The 13984-nt window shown below is 37.0% G+C and overlaps 1 non-coding gene across 1 annotated transcript; it reads right to left on the reverse strand.

Annotated features, from left to right (window-relative positions):
- Positions 1-13699: 13699 nt before the first annotated feature.
- On the reverse strand, positions 13700-13772 carry Trnak-cuu (transfer RNA lysine (anticodon CUU)). Its single transcript has one exon. It is a non-coding gene; the product is annotated as a tRNA-Lys (tRNA).
- Between the last annotated feature and the right edge of the window lie 212 nt (positions 13773-13984).

Genomic DNA, 13984 nt, shown 5'->3' on the forward strand with positions numbered 1-13984 from the left:
CTGTAACCTCACCGCCCGAAAAAATTCGAACACCACCGTCTGAAAATTGAGATTGTTAGGCATTTTTGGCACGTGTAGCACGCGTGCACACTATAGTTCATTTGACGGAAAAGACACACCTGGATAACTTGTGAGGATAACCGCTTTTCTGACGTCCTACATGTTTAAAATTGGTGTTTAATTAAACTATTTTTTTCTCTCTCTTTTTTTTCTCTTTTTTTCTCTTTTTTTTTGGCCAAGAGCAAGGGGGGTCCGGACCCCCTGGACCCCCCTGGATCCGCGCCTGCATATATTAATTTGACTCGAGGCAATATATGAATACCTGATACCTCGGCCCAGTACAAACGGAGCCAATCTTTTGATAGATTGTTGTGCTAGGTGGAAGCACTGAACATATGCATATTGTCAGCAGATATCGATATCGCGCAGCACAACAAGGTTCGTGGTGTATGGTCGCAATCGTCACATACCTGTTTGAACGTAGCAGCCACTAAGAGCAGCCACTAACAGCAGCCAATAGTGTATACATCAACGTTACACGCCGTTGGCCACTGATGTTTGTACACTGTGACGAGCGCTGGGTACGCTGTGGCGGGAAAGTTGATCCCCAGCAGCCACTAAGGGCAGCCTAAATTAGCGGACAATAACAAGACTGCTACTTTTTCGTACATGTTTTAAAGCGATAATAATTAACGCTATGAATACTGTAAAATGCCAATAATTGCACCATATGAGAGATGAGTTGTTGCTCTTTCATGTAATATAATTTTGGAATTTAATGGTGGACGAAATCTGCATCCATATTGAACTGAAACTTGTGATCCTACCAAATCTTGTGGAGAAAGGCGTAAATGGCGGCAATTTTTATACCATTTTTTTCTTTTTTTTTCAAATGTCTAAACAATTAATTTATGAGAATATGCAACAGTCAAGAGGGGTACAATGACGATGTTAAGTTATTCCTCTTACAAGTGGTATGAAAAAACAGCCAGTAACACTTTGATTTATTGAAATTCGATGGCTACAAACCGTTCGATCCTAACAGGAGTGGGATGCAAATGGGAAAATTAGCTCGAAACGCGCGGTAATGTGTTATGATCCAAACGTATTATTATTTCAAAATCGGTCAATTTGAGTTATCGACCTAGTTAGGAAGTCCGGTTAGCATCAAATCAAAGAAAACAATTTCTTCTTTCACGTGTAATACCTACTATCGGTAACAAAGCCGATTTTTTTGACCAAAAGTGGCCTAAACATTTTAAAATATTGATATATTTTTTTCTTCTTCAAAATCAATTAATTTTAGTTATGGAGCCTACTGGCATGTCTGGTTAGCACCACATTAAAGTAGAAAGGTTCCTCTTTCACGTGGTATACCTCTACTATCGGTAACAAAAATGATTTCTTGACCAAAAATGGCCTTAAAGTTTTAACCCCGATACGGACATCTCTAAACGCGCTGGATATACGTAATGTGTAATGATAAGAAAAATGGTTAATTTTTATTTTTTCAAAATCGATTAACTTTAGTTATGGAGCCTACTGGCATGTCCGGTTAGCACCACATTAAAGTAGACAGGTTCATCTTTCACGTGGTATACCTCTACTATCGGTAACAAAAATGATTTCTTGACCAAATATGGCCTTAAAGTTTTAACCCCGATACGGACATCTCTAAACGCGCTGTATATACGTTATGTGTAATGATCAGATAAATTTATAATTTTTCTTTTTTTCAAAATCAATTAACTTTAGTTATGGAGCCTACTGGCATGTCCGGTTAGCACCACATTAAAGTAGACAGGTTCATCTTTCACGTGGTATACCTCTACTATCGGTAACAAAAATGATTTCTTGACCAAAAATGGCCTTAAAGTTTTAACCCCGATACGGACATCTCTAAACGCGCTGTATATACGTAATGTGTAATGATAAGAAAAATGGTTAATTTTATTTTTTTCAAAATCGATTAACTTTAGTTATGGGGCCTACTGGCATGTCCGGTTAGCACCACATTAAAGTAGACAGGTTCATCTTTCACGTGGTATACCTCTACTATCGGTAACAAAAATGATTTCTTGACCAAAAGTGACCTTGAAGTTTTAACCCCGATACAGACCCTTCTCTAAACGCGCTGTATATACGTTATGTGTAATGATCAGAAAAATTTATGATTTTTATTTTTTTCAAAATCGATTAACTTTAGTTATGGAGCCTACTAGGATGTCCGAATAGGACCACATTAAAGTAGACAGGTTCATCTTTCACGTGGTATACCTCTACTATCGGTAACAAAAATGATTTCTTGACCAAAAATGGCCTTAAAGTTTTAACCCCGATACGGACATCTCTAAACGCGCTGTATATACGTAATGTGTAATGATAAGAAAATTGGTTAATTTTTATTTTTTCAAAATCGATTTACTTTAGTTATGGAGCCTACTGGCATGTCCGGTTAGCATCACATTAAAGTAGACAGGTTCATCTTTCACGTGGTATACCTCTACTATCGGTAACAAAAATGATTTCTTGACCAAAAATGGCCTTAAAGTTTTAACCCCGATACGGACATCTCTAAACGCGCTGTATATAATGTGTAATGATAAGAAAAATGGTTAATTTTTATTTTTTTCAAAATCGATTAACTTTAGTTATGGAGCCTACTGGCATGTCCGGTTAGCATCACATTAAAGTAGACAGGTTCATCTTTCACGTGATATACCTCTACTATCGGTAACAGAAATGATTTCTTGACCAAAAATGGCCTTAAAATTTTAACCCCGATACGGACATCTCTAAACGCGCTGTATATACGTAATGTGTAATGATCAGAATTTCTTTTTTTTCTTCAAAATCGTTTAACTTTAGTTATGGAGCCTACTAGGATGTCCGAATAGGACCACATTAAAGTGGAAAGGTTCCTCTTTCACGTGGTATACCTCTACTATCGGTAACAAAAATGATTTCTTGACCAAAAGTGACCTTAAAGTTTTAACCCCGATACAGACCCTTCTCTAAACGCGCTGTATATACGTTATGTGTAATGATCAGAATTTCTTTTTTTTTTCAAAATCGATTAACTTTAGTTATGGAGCCTACTGGCATGTCCGGTTAGCACCACATTAAAGTAGACAGGTTCCTCTTTCACGTGGTATACCTCTACTATCGGTAACAAAACTGATTTCTTGACCAAAAGTGACCTTAAAATTTTAACCCCAATACAGACCCTTCTCTAAAGGCGCTGTATATACGTTATGTGTAATGATCAGAAAAATTTATGATTTTTATTTTTTTCAAAATCGATTAACTTTAGTTATGGAGCCTACTAGGATGTCCGAATAGGACCACATTAAAGTAGACAGGTTCATCTTTCACGTGGTATACCTCTACTATCGGTAACAAAAATGATTTCTTGACCAAAAATGGCCTTAAAGTTTTAACCCCGATACGGACATCTCTAAACGCGCTGTATATATACGTAATGTGTAATGATAAGAAAATTGGTTAATTTTTATTTTTTCAAAATCGATTTACTTTAGTTATGGAGCCTACTAGGATGTCAGAATAGGACCATATTAAAGTAGACAGGTTCATCTTTCACGTGGTATACCTCTACTATCGGTAACAAAAATGATTTCTTGACCAAAAATGGCCTTAAAGTTTTAACCCCGATACGGACATCTCTAAACGCGCTGTATATACGTAATGTGTAATGATAAGAAAATTGGTTAATTTTTATTTTTTCAAAATCGATTTACTTTAGTTATGGAGCCTACTGGCATGTCCGTTTAGCACCACATTAAAGTAGACAGGTTCATCTTTCACGTGATATACCTCTACTATCGGTAACAAAAATGATTTCTTGACCAAAAGTGGCCTTAAAGTTTTAACCCCGATACGGACATCTCTAAACGCGCTGTATATACGTAATGTGTAATGATCAGAAAAATGGTTAATTTTTATTTTTTTTCAAAATCGATTAACTTTAGTTATGGAGCCTACTAGGATGTCCGGTTAGCACCACATTGAAGTAGAAAGGTTCCTCTTTTACGTGGTATACCTCTACTATCGGTAACAAAAATGATTTCTTGACCAAAAATGACCTTTAAGTTTTAACCCCGATACGGACATCTCTAAACGCGCTGTATATACGTAATGTGTAATGATCAGAAAAATGGTTAATTTTTATTTTTTTTCAAAATCGATTAACTTTAGTTATGGAGCCTACTAGGATGTCCGGTTAGCACCACATTAAAGTACAAAGGTTCCTCTTTTACGTGGTATACCTCTACTATCGGTAACAAAACTGATTTCTTGACCAAAAATGGCCTTAAAGTTTTAACCCCGATACGGACATCTCTAAACGTGCTGTATATACGTAATGTGTAATGATAAGAAAAATGGTTAATTTTTATTTTTTCAAAATCGATTAACTTTAGTTATGGAGCCTACTGGCATGTCCGGTTAGCACCACATTAAAGTAGACAGGTTCATCTTTCACGTGGTATACCTCTACTATCGGTAACAAAAATGATTTCTTGACCAAAAATGGCCTTAAAGTTTTAACCCCGATACGGACATCTCTAAACGCGCTGTATATACGTAATGTGTAATGATAAGAAAAATGGTTAATTTTTATTTTTTTCAAAATCGATTAACTTTAGTTATGGAGCCTACTGGCATGTCCGGTTAGCACCACATTAAAGTAGACAGGTTCATCTTTCACGTGGTATACCTCTACTATCGGTAACAAAAATGATTTCTTGACCAAAAGTGACCTTAAAGTTTTAACCCCGATACAGACCCTTGTCTAAAGGCGCTGTATATACATTATGTGTAATGATCAGAATTTCTTCTTTTTTTCAAAATCGATTAACTTTAGTTATGGAGCCTACTGGCATGTCCGGTTAGCACCACATTAAAGTAGAAAGGTTCCTCTTTCACGTGGTATACCTCTACTATCGGTAACAAAATGATTTCTTGACCAAAAGTGGCCTTAAAGTTTTAACCCTGATACGGACATCTCTAAACGCGCTGTATATACGTTATGTGTAATGATCCAAAAAATGATTAATTCCTGTGTGGGCAATTGGGCCTTTGAGGTTGCTGCATGGGTCCCGTTACAGTTAAAATATGAAGTCGTTGCTATTTTTGGATACCGCAATGTCCAATAGGGCCAACACCTTTAAACGAATTATCCTGCTTTTTGTTAACATAATCAAATCACGTGTGGGCCATGGGCCCTTGAGGTTGTCTGGGGCATGGTAGAGGATAAATTTGTAGTCATAGGTTTTTCTTTTTTTAATACCCGACAACCTTATGGTCCAGCGCCAATAAAAAGAAATCATCCTGCTCTCTTTTCACATGATTAAATCATGTGTGGGCCACGGGCCCTTTCTGGCTGCTGTATGGGTCCTGGTACATCATAAAGTTGTTGTTATTAGTATTTTTGGATACCCCAATTTCCAAAGGGTCCAATGCCACTTTAAGAATCACCCTGCTCTCATTTCACATAAATGAATCATATGTGGGCCACAGGCCTTTTTTGGTTGCTGCCTGCATGGGCCCATGTACATCATAAAGTTGCTGTAATTAGTATTTTGGGACACCCCAATGTTTAACTGGTGTACCGCAAAATGAATTATCCTTGTCTCTTTTCGCATGATTAATACCATTTTGATGGGCCCTTCTGCAGGGCCCGTCACAAGGTACAATTACTGTCATTGCTATGGTTCTAAAAGTATCTTACTTTGAGTTTTATCCAGCGCTTTTGCCTTGCGTCTTTCACATGATTAAATCAACATTTGAGCCCCCCATTTTAATTGAAGGCACATTTAGACTACATACACGCACATTGTGTGGCACGGCAGCAACACATAACCTTGAATCCTGGTCATAAACGGACATAAGCTGCCCATTAAACCCTCTGTCTCTTTTCAAATCTTCTGGGTTCCCGGTCCAGTTGAGTATTGAATCGATGCAGACTGGGTTGAAAGTAAACACGGGCCAAGTGCAGTGCAATGCAATAAACTAGGCTCACATCACTGCAAGATGCGAGCCATCATAATGACGTCACAGGTCGATTTACTGCAAATTTATCCTCTACCATGGCCCAGACAACCTCAAGGGCCCATGGCCCACGCGTGATTTGATCATGTGCAAAGACACAAGGATTATTCTATAGTTGCATTGGACCCTTTATACATTGGAGAAACCAAAAAATACCATCTACGACTTTTATCTGTACCGGGCCCCAGGCAACAGCCATAAAGTGCCCATGGCCCACACATGATTTGATTATGTTAACAAAATCAGGATAATTCTTTAGAGGTGTTGGCCATATTGGACATTGCGGTATCTAAAAATACCAACGACTTCATTTTTAACTGTAACGGGGCCCATGCAGCAACCTCAAAGGCCCAATTGCCCACACAGGAATTAATCATTTTTTGGATCATTACACATAACGTATATATATGTTGAATTTGACATGTTGATAGACGTAATGACATATTGGTATTTTGTCTCGATATGTTCATATGGAATTGTAACATGTTGATATCGAATTGGACATATATATTAACTTGGACACTCCACTTTCTTTTTCGACATTTATGGAACGTTTGGCTCTCCGTACTCTTCGACTGTCTTTGTGTTATGTTTTCTCTTAGTTTTGTATGAACTGATCATCTAATCACTGTATCGTCTCTGTATTCCAATCAAGTCTTGGTAATAAACAGAAAGTAATTCATCAATTCTTTTCATGTTGCGATCACTCAGCTGATTAGATTTAAGAACTTTCATTCTCGATTCAGCATGACCAATTGTTCGTGGTACCGAAACTTTACGAACGTTTCTGGTAATACTATTTATATCTACATCTATATTAGTATGTCGGTTCAAGTCACCGAGAAGTAACCCAGACCAAAAAGCAGATGACGGTAATAAAACAGTCTCCATGATTCTTTCATAAGTACTGGAGAGTAAAATAGATTGGGATCATACATTTGTTCTTGTATTCACTGGCGGATCCAAGGGGGGGGGCCAAGGGGGGCCATGGCCCCCCAAAGGTGAGCAAAAAAGTGTTTCCGAACATCCGCTAAATCGTATGATTGGAAATTAAAAAAATCGAGAGGAATAGCAGTGGTAGACTAATCTAAACCTTTTCGTTTTCTGGTTTAAAATTAAATGCAGAGCTCCCAACTGACCCGCAATTCGCGGGAATTAGACCCGCAGTCTAACACCCAAACCCGCTGACCCGCACAAGCGTCCGAAAAAACCGCATTGTAATTGTCAAGTATACATAAAAAAATTTGCATCGAATTTTGACTTAGCAACCATCATTTCTTTAGCATTTAGCATAATAGAGTATAAAACCTCCTTTACAGCATCATTTGAACCTTTGAATTGGGGCGAGCAGCGAACATTTTCATGCCACGGGAAAGAATGAATTATCACCTACTATTCAATTTATTGATGTTACACAAAAAAAAATGCATATTTCTCAGAAAATTTTGGGTGACAAAAGCCTTTCTAAGTGCCACCATTTTACATGTAGGCATCACCAGGATTCCAAAAAAAATCAATAGGGGAGGGGGACCCCCTCCCCTTATACCCCTCCCCCAGGACGGCGATTCGTGGCATGGACCAGCATTTGCCTTCTCAAGAGTTGGGAGCTATGTAAATGTATGAGCATGAGGATTTACAGTTTAACACCATTTTGCAGTTACAGGCTGGTTGTAAGAAATTTATAACCTATGAGAAATAAAATTTCTTGAGAAAGATGATCCCAACTTTGTTTTATAAATATTTTAGAAAATTACACCTGGGAAACATTTTTTTTAGAAGTAAATTAACATCACCATTGTACACTTTTGTCGCACCAAATTGCATCTGAGGGCATTCAGCAATAGAAAATTTTCCAAATGGGAGGGGGGCACCCCCTCCCCTTAGACCCCTCCCTCATATCACTCTAATGCCACTTTGGCCCCTCCCAAACAGAGGCCCTGGATCCGCCAGTGCTTGTATTTGATATGCTACTGGATGTAACTAAGTGTGAATATAGGGTTTGTCATGTCTCATAGAGAGTCTGTATAACTTATAAGACGTTTTATTGTTGTGATAATATTACAAATTATACTTTTACAAAGAGGTAATGAGAAGAGAGATTAATATCGTCAGTCATTCTTTAGAACCTCAAGATCATACTGCAGGATGATTCGTACTTGTTAACAAAAGTATCCGATCGTGTGTTAAATGTACAATGTATTCCACACAGACTTCATGTGGTTATATGTGGTCTTATGGTACGATGTGAAGATTTTCTTGTCATGCCTCAAAAAGGTAAATGACTAACTTGTTTTGAAAGAAAATACAGTACGACGAAAAGTTATCAATTTTATTTGATTACATATTTTGTCTATATAGTCTGATATTTCGGTACAGGTGGAGCACAGAAGTAGATTTGATACAAAGAGTAGCTATGGAGCACAAATATTCAGTTTGTTCCGACAAGAAGGACAAAATTGAATCATAAATAAATCGAATCAAGAAATCAGTTTTGTTAGGGGTCTGTATCAGGGTTAAAACTTTAAGGTCACTTTTGGTCAAGAAATCATTTTTGTTACCGATAGTAGAGGTATACCACGTAAAAGAGGAACCTTTCTACTTCAATGTGGTGCTAACCGGACATCCTAGTAGGCTCCATAACTAAAGTTAATCGATTTTGAAAAAAAATAAAAATTAACCATTTTTCTGATCATTACACATTACGTATATACAGCGCGTTTAGAGATGTCCGTATCGGGGTTAAAACTTCAAGGTCACTTTTGGTCAAGAAATCATTTTTGTTACCGATAGTAGAGGTATACCACGTAAAAGAGGAACCTTTCTACTTCAATGTGGTGCTAACCGGACATCCTAGTAGGCTCCATAACTAAAGTTAATCGATTTTGAAAAAAATAAAAATCATAAATTTTTCTGATCATTACACATAACGTATATACAGCGCGTTTAGAGAAGGGTCTGTATCGGGGTTAAAATTTCAAGGTCATTTTTGGTCAAGAAATCATTTTTGTTACCGATAGTAGAGGCATACCACGTGAAAGATGAACCTGTCTACTTTAATGCGGTGCTAACCGGACATGCCAGTAGGCTCCATAACTAAAGTTAATCGATTTTGAAAAAATAAAAATTAACCATCTTTCTTATCATTACACATTACGTATATACAGCGCGTTTAGAGATGTCCGTATCGGGGTTAAAACTTTAAGGCCATTTTTGGTCAAGAAATCATTTTTGTTACCGATAGTAGAGGTATACCACGTAAAAGAGGAACCTTTCTACTTCAATGTGGTGCTAACCGGACATCCTAGTAGGCTCCATAACTAAAGTTAATCGATTTTGAAAAAAAATAAAAATTAACCATTTTTCTGATCATTACACATTACGTATATACAGCGCGTTTAGAGATGTCCGTATCGGGGTTAAAACTTCAAGGTCATATTTGGTCAAGAAATCATTTTTGTTACCGATAGTAGAGGTATACCACGTAAAAGAGGAACCTTTCTACTTCAATGTGGTCCTATTCGGACATCCTAGTAGGCTCCATAACTAAAGTTAATCGATTTTGAAAAAAATAAAAATCATAAATTTTTCTGATCATTACACATAACGTATATACAGCGCCTTTAGAGAAGGGTCTGTATCGGGGTTAAAACTTTAAGGTCATTTTTGGTCAAGAAATCATTTTTGTTACCGATAGTAGAGGTATACCACGTAAAAGAGGAACCTTTCTACTTTAATGTGGTGCTAACCGGACATCCTAGTAGGCTCCATAACTAAAGTAAATCGATTTTGAAAAAAATAAAAATTATAAATTTTTCTGATCATTACACATTACGTATATACAGCGCATTTAGAGAAGGGTCTGTATCGGGGTTAAAACTTCAAGGTCACTTTTGGTCAAGAAATCAGTTTTGTTACCGATAGTAGAGGTATATCACGTGAAAGATGAACCTGTCTACTTTAATGTGATGCTAACCGGACATGCCAGTAGGCTCCATAACTAAAGTAAATCGATTTTGAAAAAATAAAAATTAACCAATTTTCTTATCATTACACATTACGTATATACAGCGCGTTTAGAGATGTCCGTATCGGGGTTAAAACTTTAAGGCCATTTTTGGTCAAGAAATCATTTTTGTTACCATAGTAGAGGTATACCACGTGAAAGATGAACCTGTCTACTTTAATGCGGTGCTAACCGGACATGCCAGTAGGCTCCATAACTAAAGTTAATCGATTTTGAAAAAATAAAAATTAACCATTTTTCTTATCATTACACATTACGTATATACAGCGCGTTTAGAGATGTCCGGATCGGGGTTAAAACTTTAAGGCCATTTTTGGTCAAGAAATCAGTTTTGTTACCGATAGTAGAGGTATACCACGTAAAAGAGGAACCTTTCTACTTCAATGTGGTGCTAACCGGACATCCTAGTAGGCTCCATAACTAAAGTTAATGGATTTTGAAGAAAGAAAAAAAATCATTTTTTGGATCATTACACCTTAGATATACAGCGCGTTTAGAGATGTCCGTATCGGGGTTAAAATTTAAGGCCACTTTTGGTCAAGAAATCATTTTTGTTACCGATAGTAGAGGTATACCACGTGAAAGATGAACCTGTCTACTTTAATGTGATGCTAACCGGACATGCCAGTAGGCTCCATAACTAAAGTAAATCGATTTTGAAAAAATAAAAATTAACCAATTTTCTTATCATTACACATTACGTATATACAGCGCGTTTAGAGATGTCCGTATCGGGGTTAAAACTTTAAGGCCATTTTTGGTCAAGAAATCATTTTTGTTACCGATAGTAGAGGTATACCACGTGAAAGATGAACCTGTCTACTTTAATGCGGTGCTAACCGGACATGCCAGTAGGCTCCATAACTAAAGTTAATCGATTTTGAAAAAATAAAAATTAACCATTTTTCTTATCATTACACATTACGTATATACAGCGCGTTTAGAGATGTCCGTATCGGGGTTAAAACTTTAAGGCCATTTTTGGTCAAGAAATCAGTTTTGTTACCGATAGTAGAGGTATACCACGTAAAAGAGGAACCTTTCTACTTCAATGTGGTGCTAACCGGACATCCTAGTAGGCTCCATAACTAAAGTTAATCGATTTTGAAAAAAAATAAAAATTAACCATTTTTCTGATCATTACACATTACGTATATACAGCGCGTTTAGAGATGTCCGTATCGGGGTTAAAACTTCAAGGTCATATTTGGTCAAGAAATCATTTTTGTTACCGATAGTAGAGGTATACCACGTAAAAGAGGAACCTTTCTACTTCAATGTGGTCCTATTCGGACATCCTAGTAGGCTCCATAACTAAAGTTAATCGATTTTGAAAAAAATAAAAATCATAAATTTTTCTGATCATTACACATAACGTATATACAGCGCCTTTAGAGAAGGGTCTGTATCGGGGTTAAAACTTTAAGGTCACTTTTGGTCAAGAAATCATTTTTGTTACCGATAGTAGAGGTATACCACGTAAAAGAGGAACCTTTGTACTTCAATGTGGTGCTAACCGGACATCCTAGTAGGCTCCATAACTAAAGTTAATCGATTTTGAAAAAAATAAAATTAACCATTTTTCTGATCATTACACATAACGTATACACAGCGCGTTTAGAGAAGGGTCTGTATCGGGGTTAAAACTTCAAGGTCACTTTTGGTCAAGAAATCATTTTTGTTACCGATAGTAGAGGTATACCACGTAAAAGAAGAACCTTTCTACTTTAATGTGGTGCTAACCGGACATCCTAGTAGGCTCCATAACTAAAGTAAATCGATTTTGAAAAAAATAAAAATCATAAAATTTTCTGATCATTACACATAACGTATATACAGCGCGTTTAGAGAAGGGTCTGTATCGGGGTTAAAACTTCAAGGTCACTTTTGGTCAAGAAATCATTTTTGTTACCGATAGTAGAGGTATACCACGTAAAAGAGGAACCTTTGTACTTTAATGTGGTGCTAACCGGACATCCTAGTAGGCTCCATAACTAAAGTTAATCGATTTTGAAAAAAATAAAAATTAACCATTTTTCTTATCATTACACATTACGTATATACGGCGCGTTCAGAGATGTCCGTATCGGGGTTAAAACTTTAAGGCCATTTTTGGTCAAGAAATCATTTTTGTTACCGATAGTAGAGGTATACCACGTAAAAGAGGAACCTTTCTACTTTAATGTGGTGCTAACCGGACATCCTAGTAGGCTCCATAACTAAAGTTAATGGATTTTGAAGAAAGAAAAAAAAATCATTTTTTGGATCATTACACCTTAGATATACAGCGCGTTTAGAGATGTCCGTATCGGGGTTAAAATTTAAGGCCACTTTTGGTCAAGAAATCATTTTTGTTACCGATAGTAGAGGTATACCACGTGAAAGAGGAACATTTCTACTTTAATGTGGTGCTAACCGGACATGCCAGTAGGCTCCATAACTAAAGTTAATCGATTTTGAAAAAAAAAAAAAATTAACCATTTTTCTGATCATTACACATTACGTATATACAGCGCGTTTAGAGATGTCCGGATCGGGGTTAAAACTTTAAGGCCATATTTGGTCAAGAAATCATTTTTGTTACCGATGGTAGAGGTATACCACGTGAAAGAAGTACCGTTCTACTTTAATGTGGTGCTAACCGGACATCCTAGTAGGCTCCATAACTAAAGTTAATCGATTTTGAAGGGAAAAAAATCATTTTCTTAGAACATTACACCTTAGATACAGCGCGTTTAGTGATGTCCGTATCGGGGTTAAAACTTTAAGGCCACTTTTGGTCAAGAAATCATTTTTGTTACCGATAGTAGAGGTATACCACGTGAAAGATGAACCTGTCTACTTTAATATGATGCTAACCAGACATCCTAGTAGGCTCCATAACTAAAGTTAATCGATTTTGAAAAAAAATCATTTTTCTGATCATTACACATTAAGTATATACAGCGCGTTTGGGGTTTTATTTTCGCCAATCTAGCGTTTTTTCGTCAACTGTCGCTGGTAACACTGGTTAAAACAAACACACACGACCGCAGTTGTAGTACTGTGTGTCATGTCTTACTGTCCTTTTTTTCTTAGTGGCTGCTGTTAGTGTCTGCTCTTAGTGGCTGCTACCTTCAATGAGGCTCGTCACATCGACCATTGCCATGTCATGCTGTGTGACCATTCTCATGATTACTACAGATATTGTATTATTCTTCTTCTGCCAGATGCAGACGGGAAAATTGTGTAACTCTATTTCCCAAATTATTGAGAAAAAAAAAAAAAAAAAAATTTTATATTTTTTTACAACATTTTTTTTTACAACATTCCCAGTGGGGGGGGGGGGGGGCCAGTGGGGGGCCAGCCGATTTCATGGGGGCCTCGGCCCCCCCAGGCCCCCCCGTAGCTACGCCACTGCCTAGGGATATAGGCAATTGAAGAATCTCTGCATTTTGTTGAGATAAAACTCAGAAAACCTAGAAACATTCTCTTACACAAGCTCTTTAGCGGATAAGCAGTTTGCGAACAGTTTTGTTTTATTTTGAAGAAAAGTTATAACAAACATACTTTGTTTCAACCTGCATTATCATGTAATTGGGAAGAAAAGGAAGAGGAAAAAACTATCGCCCAACGTGGGGCTCGAACCCACGACCCTGAGATTAAGAGTCTCATGCTCTACCGACTGAGCTAGCCGGGCAGATGTTAGCAAGTCAATTGAATAAATATATAAAGCGTAAAGTCAAACAAAACATAATAATATATTTCAATTCCAATAATGTAAACTGTTGTTCAATTTTCACTCTAGACTTAATGGTAAGTTACACTTTTGTTTTGCTACGAGATAGTTCTGATAAGAAAAGGCTCCCTTTCTCGAATATTAAGGCTTTCTATTAGAAAGTAAATGTTTAT

The sequence above is a fragment of the Apostichopus japonicus genome, chromosome 5, assembly GCF_037975245.1.
Source record: "Apostichopus japonicus isolate 1M-3 chromosome 5, ASM3797524v1, whole genome shotgun sequence".
In the NCBI taxonomy this organism is placed as follows: domain Eukaryota; kingdom Metazoa; phylum Echinodermata; class Holothuroidea; order Aspidochirotida; family Stichopodidae; genus Apostichopus; species Apostichopus japonicus.